The sequence below is a fragment of the Mustela erminea genome, chromosome 1 (assembly GCF_009829155.1).
Source record: "Mustela erminea isolate mMusErm1 chromosome 1, mMusErm1.Pri, whole genome shotgun sequence".
Taxonomy (NCBI): domain Eukaryota; kingdom Metazoa; phylum Chordata; class Mammalia; order Carnivora; family Mustelidae; genus Mustela; species Mustela erminea.
In genome coordinates this window covers 15,857,940-15,867,465 of record NC_045614.1, presented here as the reverse complement: position 1 = coordinate 15,867,465, position 9,526 = coordinate 15,857,940, and the positions used below count along the sequence as shown (strand labels likewise).

At 43.6% G+C, this 9,526-nt stretch overlaps 1 pseudogene; it reads left to right on the top strand.

Moving 5' to 3' along the window:
- Positions 1–1,596: 1,596 nt before the first annotated feature.
- Positions 1,597–2,468, top strand: LOC116575796 (annotated as a pseudogene).
- Positions 2,469–9,526: the final 7,058 nt, after the last annotated feature.

Genomic DNA, 9,526 nt, shown 5'->3' with positions numbered 1-9,526 from the left:
GGCTTGGAAACTTGTAACAACGTGTCTCAGGTGATGAAGCTGGAGCTTGAATGCTAGCATCCGGCTCCAACTTCCCCAACCAAGCCCTCCATCACAGCAAGCCGGCAAATGCGCTCAAGGCAGTGGCTTGCCAGGGAGGTCTGAGGCTGCAGAGGATTAGTCTTCACTCTCTATCCCCCAGCCCCTTTAGCAGCCCCCTCCGTTGACAGGAGCTGTGCAGAAGAGAAAGAGAAGGGGAGCCCAGAGCTGCCGCCACCCTGGAGCACCCACCACCAGGTGGCGCCCTGCCCTGGAGACCAATGGAGAATCCAGACCCAAGCACGGGTGGTGGTGAGATCTGACACACTTGTTTGGAAGAACCAAGGTGTCCCTCTCCTGCCTTTGCACAGAGGGCAGGACCTGAATTGGGAGGTTTCTCAGATGTCTCAGAGCTTCCAGGGCTTCTGGGCTGTTCAACCAACACACATACACGCACATGCACACTTCCCCAGCTGTTGGTAGTAGAGGGCAGAGGACTCTTCTCTGAAGCTGCGAGGAGGGCAGATGTTCTAGGAACCCTCTCTGTGGTGACACAGGGCAGCACCAAACCCCATCTCCATTCAGCCCCCTGCACTGTGGGACATAGGCACCCCCACTCTGCTTCCTCCTTCTGCTTGGACCGGGGTGGGCCTGGAGTGTGTACCCAATGCATCTGGTGAAACTACACGGTTATTTGGGTTGAGTGCCCACTGTTCCGGCCTCTGGCCTCACCTGTGTACTGGGAATAGCAGTGGGGAGGCACAGGGAAGCCGGCTCCCCATCCTGGGAGGTGGTTTCAGCCCCCACAGAAGTGACCATCCATGACTTACAGGATCCCACCTGCTGTTCAAGTCCGACTTGTGCCAAGGGAAATGAGCCTGCCTTTATTTTTTACTTAATTTGCTGTTTAAACCAACTCACATTCCTATGTACACCCACAGAGACTGCTATATTTTAAATTTTATTTTAACATTTAAAAATGTTGTCACTGGCTGTCTTGGGTCAGACTCCCCAAGCAGACGTTGAGATGAGCTTAGAATATAAGTGATTTATGAAGGATGTGCCCCCTCCCCTCCCTGGGCAGGGGGGGGGGGGGTGCCTTGCCAGGGTACCATCTCAGGCAAAATCCCACGGAGGGTGGTGGCTTCATTTTTGTCCCATAGGAGGCGCTGAAACGAAAGGATTGCCTCAGAACCTCCTAGGGCCTGCCCTCAGGACACCTAGATAGACTGGCACATTCTCACACCCCACAAGTCATTGGTTCAGGGTCACCCCAGAGGGGTTAAGTTCTCAGACAGTACTTCCCCTAATAGCCCAAGACTTGATGTCCAAAAAAGAGGCTCAGGGACTGGCTACTGGAAATGGTGGTAGGGACACACACACACACACACACACACACACACACACACACGAGCACATACATCCACACGCATGTACACACACACCAGTAAAAGGGAACGTGAGGGATCTGGGCCGAGCATCAACCTTGTCCTGTAAACCTTACTCCATAAGGGATTCAAGATGGCTTAAAAAATTAGGTACGATAAAGGGGCGGGGGCCTAGGAAGTCGGACGGCGCATCCCGGCCGTTTCTGCGCATGCGAGCCGCGGCGGCGGCGGGTCCCGGCAGGAGCCGCTGCGGTTGTTTCCCACACAGAGGAGCTCTCTCATGGAGTGACTTCCTGGGTCTTCAGGCAGCCATGGAGGATAAACCGTCTGTCTGGGGCTCTTTGAAACAGCGGACCAGGCCTTTGTTAATCAACCTGAGCAAGAGGAGGGTGAAAAAGAACCCGAACAAGCCCCTAGACCTACGGGCAAGGCGTTCCCTGGACCGCCGCCTCAGCCTCTCTGTCAGACCTCTTGGAGGCTGAGGCCTTGGCCCCAGAGGGCAGGCCTGAACTCTGGGCCCCAGTCATCGTACACCTCGGTGCCCAGCAGCCTGTCAACGGCGGGGATCTTGCCCAAGAGCAGCAGTAGCTCCTTGAAACAGTCTGAGGAGGAATTGGACTGGAGCCAGGAAGAAGCCGGCTACCTCCGTGTGGTGGAAACGGACTCCGAGGAGGCCTATGCCTCTCCCGCCGAGGACAGGAGGCCTTCTAGCAATGGCATCCTGGATCTGCGGCAGAAGACACCGGCTGGAGACGAGGCCCTGGAAGAGCCAGAGAAGCTATGTGAAAGTGGCGATCTGAATGCTTCTCTGACATCCCAACAATTTGAAGAACAATCTATGTTTGGGGAAGCCAGTGATGGCTTGAGTAACCTGCCCAGTCCTTTTGCCTATCTCCTCACCATCCACCTGAAGGAAGGCCGGAACCTGGTCATCCCGGACAGCTGTGGGCAAAGTGAGAGGGCAACTGTGTCCTAGAAGCTGGCTGGCCTCCCCATCCCCCAATGCAACTGCTGTGCTCTGGTTGTCAGGCAACTGTTTACCTTAGAGGTAGAGCGCCCCCCCAAGGTTCTGAGCCTTCAGTTGAGACCCAGAGAACACTGGCCTTTGGAGGCAGAGCTAGGGAGCTCTCCACAGCCCTGGATGGCCTCCTGCCTGCCATAGATCCATTTCCACTTGGTCCTAGACCACCTGTGCGGTCCTCCGCTGGTGATTTCTGAACGCTGGAGACACGTTTCAGGTCTCCGTGGATTTCCCTGGGAGATCCTGGTATAAACTGTGATACTGGTTTTGCCAGTGAAGAAACAACACATTTTGAGAAGGGTGAAGGTGTCAGGCGAAAGGTGTTTCGCCCACGCTGAAGTCTGTGGGAAAGGCAGTGAGAATATGGAACCGCTGACACAAGCTGATGATGCCCGAGGTCTGCCCGGGGTGGAGGCCAGTCTTCCCACCTTAAAATCCTCGTGCTTATCAGCAATAAATACAAACCACTGTAGGCTGTCTCTTCAGAATACTGTTGACTTTCTGAAAAAGTTACTGAAGGGCCAGCCTCCTAAATCGTCTCAAGAGACTGGTGACAGACCCATCTTCAAAGCCTCAGAGAAGAATGGAGAAGACCTTTGGGAGAAAACCCTGGGTGATCTGAATGAAAACCCTCCTGATCTCCAGAGTCCAGAACAGCTCGCCCAAGAAACTGCGAGATGGAAGCAGAGACTCCAAGAAATGGAGCAGGAGAAAGAAAGGCTTGAACAGTCAAACGCAGGATTCCAACAGGCCCTGAACGAGAAAGTCAGCCAGTTAGTACCGGTGGGTGAAAACCTGCTGAAGACCTTCCCCGGGCCCACTCACCTTGGAGATCATTTGGGTCATGTCAACTGTGAGGTCGAGGAAAAGTGGGAAACAGAAAATGATGATGGCCCCATCCACGGGTCAGAGGGTGATCTGAAGGGTGTCACTGATGATGCTGATTCCAACGTGTCCCTTCAAAGTGCTGAAGCAAAAAAGCAGGAACTAGCCAGACAATTGCAGGAAGGAAAGCAAATGAATGAGGAGCTTATGGGACAAATAACAGATCTTCAAGCCAAGGAGGCCTCTTTGCAGCGTGAAAATTCACAGCTTGAAGAGAAGATTCAGCAGCTGAAACAGAAGCTTCAAACTCTGCCTAAATTATATCAAGAATGCATCAGCCCCGTTGAGAGAAAATGGTCTGAGGCAGAAGAGCAGTGCGCAGACATTAAGTGGAATCTTTCCTGCACACGTAGAAACATCAAGGCCATGTCTCAGACTCGAGACTTCTACAAGGAGATCGCTGAAGACACCAGGAGACAATTGGAGGAAAATGCCATGCACTATCAAAAGGGGATCCTCTTCCATGCAAAGAGAGCTCAGGAAAGCTGGATGGCAGCTGTGCTGACCGAGAGAAGCCTCAAGGAGCTAAAGAAAGAAAGTGATTACAACAGGCAAATGTTGGCCAAAGCAGAGTCCAACTTCCAGCTTTTCCCAAGTGGCCCTTTTACTCCTGCTCCTCCACCAGCTGCCCACAGAGGCCCAGTAGTGTCAGAGAACCCCTGGATCATCAGCACCCCCAGGAAGGAGAAGAGCCAGGACTTGAGGGCCCAGGCAGCTGGGCCACACCACCAGAGACCCCTGCAGATTTGACTGAGCTCACCGCAGGCCGGTCCTGAACTCCCACAACAACCACAGCATAACATCTGCATGTGTTTTCTGCCTTTAAAGTTATTTTGACTTATCTCTTTTTAGTTTAGGTATTATTTAGATAGATAGTTAGATAGTTATTTAATTGATAGTACAATTGCTTTTATTCAAGTAGATTTAGCATTATAGTTTTCAGATAGTATTTTTCCATTAAAGTGTCATTTCCTATCATTCTTACAGATGTATTATTTTCACCAGACCCTCTAGAACTAGAAAATATTAAGTTAAAGATTTAAGTTAAAGATCTCCAGTTACTTTAACAACTATCAAAATTTGGCATGGATACAAACATTTAAAATAATCAACTTTTTTTTTAAGAACATTTTTCTATGGCATGAACATTTTTGTGTGCTGTTTTCATACACATAAGCTTGTATTAGACATCTGCACAAGTAAATTAATATGTATCTGAATAAATTTTGATTTGAAAAACTGGGGAAAAGAAAACCCTAAAACAACAATTTCCTATTCCAGCTTCATAAAATTTTGATTATCTTAGCAGAGTTTAAAGTTACAATTTTTCTCCCTTTGTTAACTTTTTAAAACTTTTTTCCTTTTGTTTAAGATATTGTTTGCTAAATGTTTAGACATTTCTCAATCTTATGTAGCAAAAATAAAAGTTTTTCAGAGATGGCAAGCAAACAGGCCTCCCCCATGTGGTTTACAAGTCACTTTTAGTCAGTTTGGCGGTAACAGAGAGTAATAGAACAGTAAAGAAAGCTGCCAATTTTTAAAACAATTTTAAAGAGAGAAATAAATGATGTTCACACAATTTGTATAATATGCAAAATATACCTAGCTCGTATATACACAAAAGGAGAATTGCCCAATGTATCAGATAGATGCTTGCTCTCTGTTCCTCGGAGCTGTGGAAGCAGAAAGCAAGGCAAAAAGCAGAGGGAGACTCCCAGATGCTAACAACAGGGGGAGCTGTTCCCACTCTTGGGCCTGCCTGGAGGGAGGAGGGGGAAAGTGGTGCCATCAGGGCCCAGGGCAGGCAGATTTAGTTCCAGGCCACCACAATAATGCAAATGTCACCCTAAAGCACATAATTCATTAATTAATATTTTTTATGGAAATCATTTTTTTTCACGTTTCCCAGTGCATATAAAAGGTGCTTATCCCACGACACTGCAGTCTTGTGAGTGTGCAATAGCATTATCTCTAAACAAATAAAAATTAAGCCTTGTTTAAAAAAAAATTAGGTACAATAAAAAGAAATAAAAATGATTGATTGTTGGAATTGAGGCAAAAGAAAAGAAAAAGAAAAATGGTAAATACATCCAGAAGGAAGCTTAGACTATTCAGATATGCCTAGATAAAAATCTCAATATTGGCACTGAGCTTCCCAGCAACCAAAATAAAGAGGGGAAATTAAAAGAATTCAAGATTTATGTTGCCTATAGGATTTCGACCCTCTTGCTGGCCCCAAAGTTAAGACTTTTCTAATGCCAAGTCCCTGCATCCAAGAGGGGCTGGATAAGAGCTGTCCAATGAAAATGTAATGCAGAAGACAAGTGTGATTTTAAAATTTCTAGTAGCTATGCTTTTTTAAATTATCTAAATTCAGCTAATTAACATATAATGTATTATCAGTTTCAGACAGAGGTCAGTGATTCATCAGTCTTATAGAACACCCAGTGTTATATAACCCACATGCTCTCCTTAAAGCTCATCACCCGGTTACCACATTCCCCCAACCACCTCCTATCCAGCAAACCTCAGTTTGTTTCCTATGATTAAGAATCTCTTATGGTTTGTCTCCCTCTCTGATTTCATCTTGTTTTATTTTGTCCTCTCCTTCCCTATGATCCTACGTTTTGTTTCTTAAATTCCACATATAAGTGAGGTCATATGATAATTGTCTTTCTCTGATTGACTGATTTCACTTAGCATAATGCCCTCTAGTTCCATCCAAATCATGGCAAATGGTAAGGTTTTTTTGATGGCTAAATAATATTCCCGTGTGTGTGTGTGTGTGTGTGTGTGTGTGTGTACACCATGTCTTCTTTATCTTTTTGTCTGTTGATGGACATCATCTGGGCTCTTTTCATAGTTTGGCTATTGTGGACATTGCTGCTATAAACATTGGGGCGCATGTGCCCCTTCAGATCACTATATTTGTATCTTTGTGGTAAATACCCAGTAGAGCAATTGCTGGGTCATAAGGTAGCTCTATTTTCAACTTTCCCAGGAACCTCCATGCTGTTTTCCAGAGTGGCTGCATCAGTTTGCATTCCCACCAACAGTGTAGGAGGGTTCCCCTTTCTCCACATCCTCACCAACATCTGTTGTTTCTTGAATGGTTAATTTTAGCCATTCTGACTGGTGTGAGGTATCTCATTGTGGTTTTATTTGTATTTCCCTGATGCCAAGTGATGTTTAGCATTTTTTCATTGTCTGTTGGCCATTTAGATGTCTTCTTCAGAGAAACGTCTGTTTGTGTCTTCTGCCCATTTCTTGACTGGATTTTTTGTTTTGGGGGTGTTGCATTTGATAAGTTCTTTATAGAGTTTGGATACTAGCCATTGATCTGATAAGACATTTGCAAATATCTTCTCCCATTCTGTAATCTGTCTTTTGGTTTTGTCAGCTGTTTCTTTTTTGCTGTGCAAAAGATTTTTATCTTGATGAAATCCCAATAGTTCGATTTTCCTTTTATTTCCCTTGCCTTGGAGACATGTCTAGCAAGAACTTGCTGTGGCTGAGGTCACAGAGGTCACTGCCTGTGTTCTTCTCCAGGATTTTGATGGATTCCTGTCTCACATTTAGGTCTTTCATCCATTTTCAGTCTACTTTTGTGTGTGGTATAGGGAAATGGTCCAGTTTCACTCTTCTGCATGAGGCTGTCCAATTTTCCCAACACCATTTGTTGAAAAGACTGTCTTTCTTCCATTGGATATTCTTTCCTGCTTTATCATAGATTAGTTGACCATAGAGTTGAGGATTCATTTCTGGGTTCTCCATTCTGTTTCACTGATCTATGTGTCTGTTTTTGTGGCCAGTACCATACTGTCTCGATGATTACAGTTTCGTAATAGATCTTGAAGTCCAGGATTGTGATGCCATCAGCTTTGGTTTTCTTCTTCAATATTCGTTTGGCTATTTGGGGTCTTTTTTTGTTCCATACAAATTTTAGGATTATTTATTCAGTTCTGTGGAAAAAGTTGACGGTATTTTGATAAGGATTGCATTGGATATGTAGATTGTTCTAGGTAGCATAGACATTTTAACAATATTTGTTCTTCCAGTCCATGAAAAGTTTTTCCATCTCTTTGTGTCTTCTTCAATTTCTTTCATGAATGTTCTATAGTTTTCTGAGTACAGATTTTTTGCCTCTTTCATTAGGTTTAGGTTTATTCCTAAGTAGCTTATGGGTTTTGGTGCAATTGTAAATGGGATCAATTCCTTAATTTCTCTTTCTTCCATCTCATTGTTAGTATATAGAAATGCAACTGATTTCTGTGCATTGATTCTGTTTCCTGTCACTTTGCTGAATTCCTATTTGAGTTCTAGCAATTTTGGGGTGGAGTCTTCAGGTTTTCCACATAGAGTATCAGGTCATCTGCAAAGAGTGAGAGTTTGACTTCTTCTTTACCAATTTGGATGACTTTTATTTCTTTTTGTTATCTGATTGCCGAGTCTAGGACTTTAGTACTATGTTGAACAACAGTGGTGAAAGTCAACATCCCTCGTGTGTTCCTGACCTTAGGGGAAAAAGCCAAGAGCTTTTTGAGAATTGAGAATGATATTTGCTGTGCGTTTTTCATAGATGGTTTGTAGATATTGAGGTATGTTCCCTCTATCCCTACACTGTGAAGAGTTTTAATCAAGAAAGGATGCTATAGTTTGTCATATTTTTTTTTTGCACCTGTTGAGAAGATTATATGGTTCTTGTCTTTTCTTTTATTTATGTAGTGTATCACACTGATTGATTTGTGGATGCTGAACCACCCTTGCAACCCAGGCATAAATCCCACTTGGTCGTGATGAATGATCCTTTTAAAATATTGTTGGATCCTATTGGCTAATATCTTGGTGAGAATTTTTGCATCCATGTTCATCAGGGATATTGGTCTGTAATTCTCCTGGGGTCTTTGTCTGGTTTTGGGGGTCAAGGTAGTGCTGGCCTCATAGAACGAGTTTGGAAGTTTTCCTTCCATTTCTATATTTTAAAACAGCTTCAGAAGAATAGGTATGAATTCTTCTTTAAATGTTTGGTAGAATTCCCCTGGGAAGCCACCCAGCCCTGCACTCTTGTTAGTTGGGAGATTTTTTATTCCTGCTTCAATTTCCTTGCCAGTTATGGGCCTATTCGGGTTTTCTATTTCTTCCTGTTTCAGTTTTGGTAGTTTATACTTTTCTAGGAATGCATTTATTTCTTCCAGATTGCTTAATTTGTTGACATATAGTTGCTCATAATATGTTCTTATAATTGTCTGTATTTCCTTGGTGTTGGCCATGATCTCTCCTCTTTCACTCATGATTTTATTTATTCAGATCCTTTCTCTTTTCTTTTTGATAAGTCTGGCCAGGGGGTTATCACTCTTATTTCTTTCAAAGAACAAGCTCCTAGTTTTGTTCATCTGTTCTACTGTTCCTTTTGTTTCTATCTCATTGATTTCTTCTCTAGTCTTTTTAAATTATCTTCTCCTGCTGGGTGCAGGCTTTATTTGCTATTCTTCCCTAGCTCCTTTAGATGTAAGGTTAGATTGTGTATTTGAGAACTTTCTTGTTTCTTGAGAAAGGCTTGTAGTACTATAGACTTCCCTCTTAGGACCACCTGTGCTGTCTCCCAAAGTTTTGAATGGTTGTGTTTTCATGTTCATTTGTCTCCCTTAATTTTTTAAATTCTTCTTTTAATTTCCTGGTTGATCCATTCATTCTTTAGTAGGATGCTCTTTAGCTTCCATTTGTTTGAATTCTTTCAAATTTCCTCTTGTGATTGAGTTCCAGTTTCAAAGCATTGTGGTCTGAAAATATGCAGGGAATGTTCCCAATCTTTTGGTACCAGTTGAGATCTGATTTGTGACCCAGTATGTGATCTATTCTGGGGAATATTCCGTGTGAATTCGAGAAGAATGTGTTTTCTGTTGCTTTAGGATGGAAAGCCCTGAATGTATCTATGAAGTCCATCTGGTCCAGTGTGTCATTCAAAGCCCTTGTTTTCTTGTTGATCTTCTGCTTAGATGATCTGTCTATTGTAGTGAGTGAGGTGCTAAATTTCCCTAGTATTATTTTATTATTATCAATGTGTTTCTTCAATTTTGTTATTAATTGGTTTATGTAATTGGCTTCTCCCATGTTAGGGACATAAATATTTACAACTGTTAGATCTTCTTGTTGGATAGACACTTTATTATGCTATAGTGTTCTTCCTCATCTTTTAATACAGTCTTTGGTTTAA